Source organism: Salvia splendens, chromosome 14, assembly GCF_004379255.2.
Source record: "Salvia splendens isolate huo1 chromosome 14, SspV2, whole genome shotgun sequence".
In the NCBI taxonomy this organism is placed as follows: domain Eukaryota; kingdom Viridiplantae; phylum Streptophyta; class Magnoliopsida; order Lamiales; family Lamiaceae; genus Salvia; species Salvia splendens.
Window position 1 is genome coordinate 15,288,634 of NC_056045.1, and position 13,744 is coordinate 15,302,377.

The window sequence follows — 13,744 nt, forward strand, 5'->3', positions numbered from 1 at the left end:
GTGCGGTGGTCAAAAAGCTATATCACCGCCTCAAAACAATAAACAAATTTTTAATTAAATTTTTCATTTATAATCACTCCATTTTTTTCAAATTGAAAAAGAAAATTTTGAATTTTGAAATTGTTCACCATTGCTATTTTATTAGGAGTTTTTTGTGAAATTTCAATTGACATGATAGTTGTAAAATCATAGTCTGTGAATATTTATCTATAGAGTTAAAATCGTAGTCTATTTACAAATAAAATGACGTCGCTTGGTTAAAAATAATAACAATATACTCGTATGCACTGGCAGACACACGTTCAAGAGGGAGGGGCTTAAGCCCTTCCCAAACTCTTCTTCTGAATATATTTATATTGTAAAAAGTTTCAAATTTTTTGAAAAGTATCTTAAGCCCTCAACAAATTGATGTCTTTGAAGTCCAATTGTTAGAGATTTAATGGGAAAGAGGGGCTGAAAATTAAATTTATAGAGAAAACTACTTTTCTTTTCTATCACTCTTTTACTTTATAAATTGTGCATTAATTCTCATGTCGTCTCAAATGTCCGTATTTTTGTGGAAGAGAGGGAGTAGAAGAAGATAATGATAAAGAAGAAAAAAATGGTTATATTACAATAATTGAAATGAACTGCTATGTCCCCATTAAATTGAATCGTATTTCTTGTTTGAGATGTCTCAATTAAATTGAGTCATTTTTTTTTCTTTTGACAAAAAATAAAACATTCAATCACTCTTATTTATTCATTCACCTACTTTAGACTCTTTTTATTTTTCTTAATTTATTCATCTTTTTCTACATAATTTCTTAATCTTCGCGTCCAATATAATTTTGACTCAACTAAACTGGGACAAAGGGATAATACTTTTGAACAAACTAGAATTAGGGCTGGGGGAAAATATCGAAAAAATGATATATCGCTCGTATCGTATTGAAAAATATCGAAAAATTATCGAATTTTCGATATATCGTAATTTTCGATACGATACGATATCGTATCGTAAGTTTTCGATACGATAAGGATATGAATTTCCTTATATCGCGATATATCGTTTTATATCGAATATACGATATATATCGTATATATCGAAACATATTGAAATTCAATACATATTAAAATTTAAAATTATAAATATATATAAATCCATTTAATTGTACTTGGTTGTGTTGTATTTTGATTATGGAGATAAAAACACTATTAATTTTATTGTGTTGAAGTTTTATTAATTTTTGTGTGAATTTTAAGTTTTGAAATTATAATTTTCGATATATAGGTATTCGATACGATATCGATATTTCGATATATCGTACCGAAATTCGATATATCGATATATCAAATTTCGGTACGATATATCGAAATATCGATACGATAACGATATTGGTATTATCCATATCGAAAGTTCGATATATTGAAACTTTCGATACGATAACGATATGAAATTCTTTCATATCGATATTTTCGATACGATATACGATACAACGTTTTCGATACGATATCTCGTATCGACCCACCCCTAACTAGAATAGACAAAAAAAAATATTAACCGTGGCTGGGTTGAAAATTAGTAGAGAATGAAAAAAAGAGTAAACTATTTAAATTTAGATATCTACTATGTTTGTTTGAGATGATTTTGTCTATAAAGTAATCTTATTTCTTAAATATAAATTTTGTTGTTTGTCCGATTTTTATTCAAACTGTGAAAATAATTAAAATTCTGAAAACTAGGAGAGTATGAGTAGAACTTTCCGGAATTTGATTCTCCAGCTTTTCCTATGTATTTTTTTCGTTAGTTTTTAGGATTCTTACAAATTCAACCTTATTTAGACTAGATCTATCTGGAAGTTACAGTGTGATTATAGTTATAGGCAAGTAAGAATATTGTATTCACACATACTAATGAATTAATCCTAATCACTACGAACCAACTATTTTACACATACTAATGAATTAAATGTATACTGAAAACTCACACGCATGAACTAGAATGAAGAACGATAGATGAAACCCTTTTGATTGGAAACTATCTTTATTCGAATGTGCAGAGAGATTTTACAAACAAGATTTGATCACACTTCTATCAAACTAACTTCCTCTATATATACAAAGATAGGAAGCTAAAACTAAGTGAAAAATACTTCACACAATCAGTTATAACTACTTCAGACAGCTAATGAGTTCAACTGAATCTTTGAACTTCTTGATCTGATGATATGTAGCTCACTGTAACGCTCCATGCACCCGCATGCACACACGCTGCTCCATGCTTAGCTTTAGTGCACATGCGGTTCCTTCTCCTTTGCTAAAGTGTGTATTCGACCACAATCTACAATCTCCACCTTGGTCAATACACTCGGCCATCTCAAGCCTTCAAAACTTCACCACACACAAGTTCACAAGCTTGCAGCAATATTCAAACTTTTCTTTGCTCAAAGCTTTAGTTAACATATCTGTCGGATTATGTGCAGTGCTGATCTTTACCACCCTTATCCTCCCACTTTCCACTTCATCTCTAATAAAGTGAAGTCTAACATCTATATGCTTACTCCTTTCATGAAACATTTGATGTTTGGATAAGCATATAGCACCATTGTTATCACAGTGTATGGAAACTCCATCCTTCCTTATCCCAAAGTCAGAAATCAATCCCAGTAACCATTTACTCTCCTTCACAGCAGAAGTAAGCGCCATATATTCAGCCTCCGTGGTTGATAAAGCAACCACACTCTGCAATGAAGACTTCCAACACACTGCTGAACCATGTAAAGTAAATATGTAACCTGTCTGAGATTTTCTGGTGTCTATATTGGCTGCATAATCTGAGTCACAATAACCAACCAGTGGCTCCTTTTCATCATTTCCTCCACCACTGAAGAGTATTCCCAACTTCTCAGCAGACTTCAAGTATCTCATGGTCCACTTCAATGCATTCCAATGTTGTCTGCCATACTCAGTCATATATCTGCTAGTAGCACTTATAGCATGTGCTATATCTGGTCTTGTACAGATCATCATGTACATAAGACTCCCAACTATTCTGGAATATGGTATCAGATCCATTTCCATCTTCTCTGCCTCATTCCTCGGCCTTTGCTCTTTTGAGAGTTTGAAATGAACTGCAAGTGGTGTAGACACTGTTTTCATGTTGTCTCCTTTGAACTTGTTGAGTGTCTTTTGAATATAATCAGTTTAAATAGCCAAATCTTCTTACTCTCTCTGTCCCTGATTATATCCATACCCAAGATTCTTCTAGCAATGCCCAAATCCTTCATTTCAAAATCTTTCTTAAGTTGAGCTTTCACCTTGTTGATTTCATTGATATCTGCTCCAGAAATCAGCATGTCATCTACATAGAGTAGAAGGTACACCGGTTGCATTCCCAGCTTTCTCTTCACAAAGACACAACTATCATACAATGACCTTGTGAATCCCAGCTTGGTCAAGCTTTCTCCAAACTTCAAATACCACTGTCGGCTGCTTTGTTTCAGACCATACAAGCTTTTTCTGAGCAAACAAACCTTCTCTTCTGATCCGGGTACTTCAAAACCCTGAGGCTGTGACATATATATTGTCTCTTGCAAATCTCCATTAAGGAATGCAGTTTTGACATCTAACTGCTCCAACTCCCAATTCCTTTTAGCAACTACTGACAGAAGCACCCTGATAGAATTGTGTTTCACAACTGGTGAGAACACTTCATTGAAGTCAATCCCTTCTTCTTGGTTGTAGCCCTTAGCCACCAACCTTGCCTTGAACCTGACCTTTTGAGATCCAGCTGTTTCAAATTTCTTTTTGAACACCCATTTACATCCTATCACTTTTCTGAACTCAGCTTTGTCCACAAGTGTCCAGGTCTTATTGCTGATGAGAGAGTCAAGTTCCTCTTTCATTGCTTGCACCCATTGCTTACTCTCTGGCCCTTTAATAGCTTCAGCATATGATGCAGGCTCATTCAACTCCAACTGCTCAGCAATATGTAATGCAAAAAACAACATCTCTGAATCTCTATATCTTGCAGGACGCCTCACATTCTCCCTTCTCTGTCTGTCTCTTGCTAGCTGGTAGTTTTCCAGATCACTCTGATCTTGCTGGTGTTGTTCAGAGGACTCCTCTTGAGTCTCAAAATCTCCTTCTGAATCATCACTAAGCTCAATAACAGGCTCAGTATGTACTGGAGCTACCACCTGCTCAGACTCCACCTCAAAGTGATCACTGCCAGAAACTCTTACATCTCCAGACTCCACCTGAGTCTTGGCTTTCAAGAGGGGCATCAAGTCCTCAATGAAGACCACATCCCTACTCACAATGACCTTTTGGTGCCCTGGCTCAATGCTCCACAGCCTATAACCTTTCACACCTCTCTGATATCCTAGCATTATGCACTGCACTGCCCTTGGATTCAGTTTGCCTTGTTTCTGGTGTGCAAAGGCTTTGCACCCAAATGGTCTTAGCTTTGAGTAGTCACAACTCCCACCATGCCATTTCTCATCTGGAATTTATCCCTGGATCCCAGAAGCAGGACATTTGTTGATCAGATATGCGGCTGTACAGACAGCCTCTCCCCAGAAAGATTTGCTCACACCAGAGGATGATAGCATGCACCTCACCCTCTCCATAAGAGTTCTATTCATTCTCTCAGCCACACCATTTTGTTGTGGATTGGCTGGGACGGTTTTGTGCCTCTTGATACCTCTCTCACTGCAGAATTGATCAAACTCCTTTGACAAATATTCAAGCCCATTATCAGTTCTCAACACCTTCGGACATGTCCCTTTCTCAACCTCCACCTCCTTACACCAGGCTGCAAAGGTCTTGAAAGCATCTGATTTTTCCTTAAGAACATAAACCCATACCTTTCTTGACCAATCATCTATGATAGACATATAAAATCTACCACCACCCTTACTTATCACTGGTGCAGGCCCCCATAAATCCGAATGTATATAATCAAGAGCTGAGTCTGAGGTGTGCTTACCCTTAGGGAATGAGAGCTTCTTAGCCTTTCCAAGCAGACAATCCTCACAGATTCCAAGCTGCTCAGACCCATCACCTTCTATGAGTCCTTTCTTGATTAGTGCTTTGATTGTACCCTCTGCTGGATGCCCAAGTCTGAGGTGCCAGCTCCTCAGATCATTTCTTATTATAGAATTAGCTTCTGCATTCACCACAGTGGCCTGCAAGTAGTAGAGGCTCCCAACTCTTTGAGCAATCATCAGGGTTCTGGAATTCTTACATATTCTCATCTCACCTTTTTTTGATGTGAATGATAAACCTTTCTTTTCAAGAGTCCCAAGGGAGATCAAATTCCTTTTGACTTGAGGAATAAACCTGACATCTGTTAGCTTCTTCACAGATCCATCATGCATTCTCAAGAAAATACTTCCGATTCCCTTAATTGAGCATGTCTGATTGTTTCCCAGCAGAACCGTGCCTGATGTTTCAACCAAATCTTGAAACCAATCTTCATGAGGACACATATGAAAGGAGCATCCCGAGTCCATTATCCAAGACCCCTTCTCATCCCTTTCCATAATATTCATCACCTCATGCTCCTCATCAGTTTCACCATTGACAACATTAGAGTGAGATGCACCTTCTGCCGCTTGCTTCTTCTTCCAAGCAAAACAATCACGCTTTAAATGTCCAGGTTTCTTACACCAATAGCAGCTCCTAGCCTCCTTGGTTCCATAAGTCTCACCCTTTGATTCACCTCCCTTCTTTTTAAACTTCTTCTTGTTGAATTTCTTGATATTCAAAGATTCTGGCTGAGACTCTGTCTTTCTAGGAGCGCATCTTTGCAATTCTTTTGCCATCAACGCAGCATGTACCTCGGCCATAGATAACACCTTAATTCTCCCATACAAGATGGCATCTCGCATCTGATCATAGGAGTTAGGCAATGCATTTAGAACAAGGATCGCTTTATCTTCATCTTTGATCTTGCCATAGATTGCCTCAAGATCATCCACTGCCTTTGAAAAATCCTCGAGCTGCTCCATTATGGACTTCTCATCGGTGAAGGTATAAGAATAAAGTCTCCTCTTCAAATATAACCGATTAGCCAGAGATTTATCCATGTAAACCTCATCCAATCTGGCCAAGATTCCAGCCTCCGTAGTCTCCGATTGCACTTCCCTTAAAACCTTGTCACCCAGGCACAAAACGACCGCGCTATGGGCCTTCATCTGCATATCTTCAAGCTTGGCCTGAGCCTTCTCATCTAGGACTGGCTCCTTCCCTTTACCGGCCGGATCTGCCGAGGGAATCACAGCTGCAAGGCCTTGTTGAATTAGCACAGCCTTCATCTTCATTTTCCATAAGCCGTAGTCGTTTTTGCCCGTGAATTTCTCAGCCTCCATGCGTGCAGCCATCTCTTCTAGCTTCTTGTTCGCTTCCCGCAGGCGGCGCCAATTGTTGTGATATATTAAATGTTTACTGAAAACTCACACGCATGAACTAGAATGAAGAACGATAGATGAAACCCTTTTGATTGGAAACTATCTTTATTCGAATGTGCAGAGAGATTTTACAAACAAGAATTGATCACACTTCTGTCAAACTAACTTCCTCTATATATACAAAGATAGGAAGCTAAAACTAAGTGAAAAAGACTTCACACAATCAGTTATAACTACTTCAGACAGCTAATGAGTTCAACTGAATCTTTGAACTTCTTGATCTGATGATATGTAGCTCACTGTAACGCTCCATGCACCCGCATGCACACACGCTGCTCCATGCTTAGCTTTAGTGCACATGCAGTTCCTTCTCCTTTGCTAAAGTGTGTATTCGACCACAATCTACAGTCCGATTTTTATTCAAACTGTGAAAATAATTAAAATTCTGAAAACTAGGAGAGTATGAGTAGAACTTTCCGGAATTTGATTCTCCAGCTTTTCCTATGTATTTTTTTCGTTAGTTTTTAGGATTCTTACAAATTCAACCTTATTTAGACTAGATCTATCTGGAAGTTACAGTGTGATTATAGTTATAGGCAAGTAAGAATATTGTATTCACACATACTAATGAATTAATCCTAATCACTACGAACCAACTGTTTTCACTATCCAGATAATCAAAAGAAGGTTTGTTATCTAACTCTACAACAATTAAAAGCATAAACAAAAATTAAAATCAATTAAAATATGTACACCAAGAATACAAGTAGGAGAATCATATGGGTTTGACGACAATTATCCTATGACATTACAACAAAAAATAAAGACCTCTTAGACTTTTGATGCTTAATCATATCTAGTAGAGGATGGATTAGACTTTGAGTAAGCCTATGGTAAACTTTGCATGATGCATAATTTGAGTGCTTATATACACATTGTCATATACACTTTGAGAGTGAGAGAACACTTCCCATATTTGGAAGTTTGTCACATGTGAGTGCATGAATTCAAGGTGTCCCACTAGTTAGTAATGAAAGTGCACTAATAAGCATTGCTTGATTTGATTGCGTTAATACATGCTTGATCTATGTATTTCATACTTTGAGACAATTATGACGTCCAGTCCTTGTGCATTCCGTGCGTCTATTCTTGTGTCTTCTATGTTTTGTTTGAGGACAAACAAAACTGTAAGTTTGGGGAAGTTGATACGCTAGGATTTTGCATGGTTTTAAGGCCATCTTCTGGTCCGTTTTTAATGTCAAAGTTGCATTACATGTCCATTATTTGCATATTTTGTCTATTTTGGTATTTTGACATGTTTCGTGAGAAATGTGCAACGACCGCTGAAACAAGTTCAACGACCGGAAGCCAAAGGTCAGAAGCCTCTTACCAACTCATGGCGACCGCTGGCCAAGGTGCAGCGGCCCGCCAGGAAAAAGTGGGGAGCGAATTTGCCCTACTTTCTCTCCAAGATTTACCATATTTTGCAACCCTTTTCCTTATTTGAGAAGGGGCGATTTCTCCCCTATAAATAGCCCCCAAAGCTTCATAAAAAATAAGTTCCTCTCTTTGCAAAATACTTCCAGAGTTCAAAAGTTATAGTACTTCATTGTGCAAAGAGTTGAAGAATGATTCAAGATCATCAAGGCTATAAGGATTCAACCTTTAAATTTTATTGCTTTAGTTCTTATGTTTTCATTGTCTTCCCTCCAACCTATGTTTTTAGCTTATTCAATCATGTGTTAGTAACTGTTATTGGTTTATACTATTCCTATTTCTATTTAATATCCATTTGTTCTTACTTTGTTTCTTCCTTAAGTTATTCCGTAATATTTCACATTTGAGTGACACATTCGGTGATGATTTAATATAACTTGCTAAATAATCGTGAGATGAGGTTATCGAATTAGATCCACTTAATAGACACTACAATTAGATTACTTTAAAACGACATTGTTAATTGAGAGTGAGGACTTTTCAAGGGTCTTAGGAGCTTTTAGGAGTTACATATTTAGGATTGACAACCCTAATGTTCGTAATCAACGTTTGCATCGCAGGAGCATAAACTAGGTGACTCGTTTTATCAAAGTAAGAATTGTGCTAGGGTGTTGTAGTTGGAATTTGTATAAATATAATTGTGAAAGCACATCCATGGAATTCCCCTTATCTCTATACTTTTATCTCTGTGATTTATTTGCGATTAGTTGTTTCTTTTTTTTCAAAGTTAATTGTTTTAAAAAATCTTCCAATTTTCTGGTTTTCCAAATAGTAATTGAGTTTTAGTAGAAGATGGACAATTTGTGTTTGTTTTCCCCGTGATCGATATCCGGTACTAACCTTTAACTATACTATTCCTACTCTGTATACTTGCATGTATTTATATTGCTAATAAAAAATGCATCAAGGTTGAGCGGTGCAGTGGTCGACATGGTGGATGGAGTTGCAGCTGCGGCGGTGGCAGCGACAGTGTTGGATTCAGTCGACATCTCCAGCAAAGGTATTAAGGTTTCGAAAGTATTTAGGTTCAGTTATGTCCAAATTCCTTCAAAGGCAAGTTATATCTCGTCTTGCGATTGTTGATTTTTTGGATTACAAGAGATAAACACTAGCCGGACGTAATACAACTTAAAAGAAGGAATAAACAAAATTAAACAGAAAGTGGATAATTTCTGCATCAATAAATAGCAAAAATATTACCAAACAAAGTTTCCCCTTTAAGATTCTCAAGCTTGGATATCTCACCAAATGACTTAAAAGAGAAGATCCTTGAAGGGAGATTAGCGTCAGATATCTTGAGTAAGTCAGTTTAAGAAACATAATAAGTCGATATTGATAGCTTTTGATACGATGTCGAAGACTATTGGGCATAAGAGTATCTCCAATGGTTTTAGGCTAGCCATAGGCCAGTCATAGGCTAGCCACAACTTCTCCTGCCACATCATCAGCACTAAAAACTCCTCCTGTCACATCATCAGGACAAGCAATAGGCTAGCCACAATAAACAAAATTATAAAAAACAAATAATTAACAATCACACAAAATACGGAATTAAATTTACGACACAGATACAGGAAAATTCAATAATAATATTTAAATTAAAAAAGTACATTAATTAAAAAAAATCTAACGACGTGCAGTCCTCCGCGCCACAACTCTTCAATTAAATCCTTTTGGAGTCGAATATGAGCATCCACTTGGCGCATGTCGGCATGTGCCTTGAGGCGGCCGACTTCAACATGAGGTACCCCCCTTCGTAGGTTGGGGGCGGCCACGCCATGGCTTGGGCCGGCTTCATTAGCATCGTCATTGGCCCAACTAGTCAGTTGTACACCTTCATCTTCGACAATCATGTTGTGTAGGATAATACAGGCGTACATTATATCAGCAATGCAGTCGACATGCCCCAAACGCGTTGGACCCCTAATTGCCATCCATCGAGACTGGAGCACACCAAATGCGCGCTCCACGTCCTTGCGCGCCGACTCCTGCCGTTCCGCAAAGTAGGCCTTCCTCTCATCTGATGCGCATCTGATCGTCTTCACAAAGACGGGCCACCTAGGTTATATCCCATCCGCCAATTAGTAGCCCATATCATCCGACACCCTGGCACTGCTCGTTGAAAAGGGGCGACGAGTTGAGGTCGTTGTTCGACCCGGCTACCCCAAAATATGCATGCCAAATCCACAGCCGATAATTAGCTACGGCCTCGAGGATCATCGTGGGATTCTTTCCCTTGTAGCCGGTCGTGTAGAACCCTTTCCAGGCAGCGGGGAAGTTCTTCCACTCCCAATGCATACAATCTATGTTGCCCAACATCCCGGGGAACCCATGCTTCTCCCCGTGCATCTGCATCAGATCCTGGCACTCGTCAGGGGTAGGGCTTCGAAGATACTGATCACGGAATATTTCAATGACGCCCTGACAGAAATACTTCAGACAATCCAGGGCAGTCGTCTCACCGATGTGGAGGTACTCATCCCACATGTCTGCCGCGTCTCCGTAGGCCAACTGCCTGATTGTCGCAGTGCACTTTTGTATAGGTGTGTGGCCGGGTCTGCCAGCCGCATCGTACCTGAACCGGAAATACAAATATCGATGCTCCAAAGCATCAACGATACGCATAAACACTGCCCTACGCATCCTAAAACGCCATCTGAAAAGAGGCGCCCCAAACCGCGGCTCCTCCGAAAAGTAGTCTTCATATAGCCGCTGATGTGCAGCTACGTGATCCTGATCAATCACTGCTCATCGGTGGACAACGGGCGGAGGTTGAGGTACCGTCGGCTGCAAAGCCCTTTGTAGCAACCGGTTTACCTCGCGGGACGTATAGGCCTCCAACTCTTCGTTCATTTGCCGTTCGTACTCCTCAGCATCCCCACCACTACAACCACTACTACCAAACGCGTTACTCATTTCACGTTGTTGCTCTTGTACAGAAATTAAGTGAGGGAGAAAACTCGTTGGCGCTAGCCGACTCCAATGGTTCGGCGAGCGGACCGGCCAGCGTCGGGAATCGGCTAGCCGGTCCGCTAGCCGCCATCGGAGATGCTCTAACAAAAAAATGTCTAATAGGAATCAAAGCTCATTCTTTAAGAATATGACAAAACCTGTCGATCAAATTCATTGGAAATGTTGCTTGTATTCTAACACCCTGTAAGGTAAAAGACGGTAGATAGTGTAGAAGCAAAGCAGTTTCCATATTGCAAAAATGCCTTTCAATCATGAAGAACACAATCTAAACTAATGATAATACTACTTCTTATTCCCAGACATTGAAACGTCATACACACGAATGCAAACAGACTTTTATCAAGAACGAAGTAACCCAAGGCTTCAAATTGGCAATCGAGGTAAAAAATAGTGGCATGACTGAGTTCTTGTAGCAGATGTTTCTGCAAAAAAAAAAACAGATTCAAAAGTTAAACATAAAACAACTAATTGAATGTTGCAGGTTTGAATCTTATAAAATTAGAAGAAGATGGATGAAGAAGGCTGATAGAACGGCCATAGAGAGAAATCAGAGAAGAGAAGCAGAGACAAATTAGGTAAGAATAAGTATAGTACTGCTGCCTTCGGTTGATTAATTCTGATGCAATGAAGAGGCTTCATTAAAGGGGAATGCAGAGGAGAATTTTGAGAACCAAAAACGATAAGGTCAAACATCTGAAATACCTAATACTTTGAGTTTGAAAGAGTAATCAATGAGTATTTATAGTGAAAAAAATGAACTTATTGAGAAAATTGTGTAGGTTCCCTAAAAAAACACAATAATTATAGAACAAATGACCTTTCATCTGGTAATAAACATTTATAAAAGATTTATAGGGCAAGGGTATTACTATTAAGATAAGATAAATTAATTATGTAGTAAACAACTAAGTAGATTTTTTTTAATAAAAAACTACTATGTTATTATGAAAATATTGAAAGTAGTTAAGAAAAACATTTTTGGAAATGGAGTAATTTAAAGTACAAAAAAAATTAACTTATTTGTAACAGGAAAGAGTTAAGTACTTATTAAAATTGAACAAAATAATTAACATCGTTCCTCAATTTAAATAATAATCTACATAAAATATAAAATTAATACTATAAATAAGTTATTGAAGTGACTTTAACAAAAAAAACACAAAAAACAGATGAAAAATGATAATAAAAACCTAAAAAAAACAAATTGTTGAAGAAGTAAAATAGGAAAACAAAAAAGCTGTAAAGTGACAAAACACGTTTTACACTTAACAAGTTAAATGAATATCCAAAAATATATATCATTAATATGGAAACCCACCATCTCCTATATGTATATATATAAAAGACTAAAGGCCCATTTTGGTGCTTAACATATTTAGAGGTCCCCAAACCGAACCGAATCGGCCGAACCGGTCCAGAAACGTCACTGGCGGTTCAGAACCGGAATTGGAACCGTCGGCGGCGGTTCGAACCGTGACCGGAACCGCCGGTTCCACCAAGCCGGTTCAGGTTCCATTTTTGAATGAACCGTAATCGGCGGTTCAAAACCGCCGGTTTCACCGGAACCGGCGGTTCCGAACCGGCGGTTCGGCGGTTCCCGACAACTTTTCAGGCCTAAAACCGACCTACCCCTAGCCTTTTCAGAAACCGGTCAAAAACCGCCGGTTTTTGTCAGAAAACCGTTGACGAAACCGGCGGTTTACACAGAAAACCGGCGGTAAACCGGCGGTTCCACCGGATTTTCAAATTTGAAATTTGATTTTTTTTTTGTTTTTTATTTAATCACAATTTTTCCCTATAAATACCCTCCTTCTCTTCATTTCTACTCACCCAATTCTTGTGTTAATAAGAATTTCTCTTCTCAATCTCTCTATTATCCATCCTCATTCTCTCAAGTTGTTTACGTTATTTGCGCTCATAAGTTACTCACGTTGTTCACGTTATCATGGTCACACAATCACACTACCCTCTATTCTCTACTTTCAATTTTCATAAATATCATGTAGTACAACCCGAAATTAGAGACCAAGAACCAGATTGGGACAATCAAGTAGTACAACCCGACCAAGACTACTTCCCCGACGAAGAAGGTAGGCCGCCAATTCCCCTGATCAAGCCAAATAGTTAAGCAAGGCAAGAGAACTACGAACTACGTGGACTTTGATTCCAAAATGCAATTGAGCATTGATGATACGTAGGCATCTCAACTTAAATTTTAGATTTAAGTTGAGCTCAAGTCCTTTTCCTTTATTTTTTTTCTCCCATTTGTTTCGAAAATATAATTTGTAAATTGTAATCAAGACTTTAAGTCTTTTGTAATTTATAATTTTTTAAGTTGTAATTTGTAAATTTTAAGTTGTAATTTGTAATTTTAAAGTTGTAATTTGTAATTTTAAAGATGTAATTTGTATCAATAAAATTGCATTTGTACATCACATTATTCTAATTTTATTTATGCAAGTATATTTACATTTTTTACTTGAATTAAAATGTTAATAAAAAAAATTCCAGGAACCGGCGGAACCGGCCCGGAACTGGATAGGAACCGGCGGTTCCGGCGGTTGCGATGATCCGCCGGTTCACGGTTCAAAAACCGGAACCGCTGAACCTTGGACGGGCCGGTTCAGGTTCAAGCTTTTCTTGAACCGAAACCGGCGGTTCTGAACCGTGAACCGCCGGTTCCCGAACTGTGGTGACGTCTAAACATATTGCTACATTTTGATTTTGATCCAACACATTATCTTTTGAATTATTCGGTCCCTCACAAATAAAAACAGGTCACATTTGGTCCATTTTAGACGGTTCTTGACGGTCAACGAATTTTAAACCTATTTTGACTGAATTAACAAGTTATAATTAATTTATTTAATTTACCATAA

General features: G+C 38.2%; 1 long non-coding RNA gene across 1 annotated transcript; it reads right to left on the reverse strand.

Annotated features, from left to right (window-relative positions):
* Nucleotides 1–11,068: 11,068 nt before the first annotated feature.
* LOC121764890 lies at nucleotides 11,069–11,554 on the reverse strand. The gene is made up of 2 exons (XR_006042650.1): nucleotides 11,460–11,554; nucleotides 11,069–11,287 (listed from the first exon to the last, which is right to left on the reverse strand). It is a non-coding gene; the product is annotated as an uncharacterized LOC121764890 (long non-coding RNA).
* Nucleotides 11,555–13,744: the final 2,190 nt, after the last annotated feature.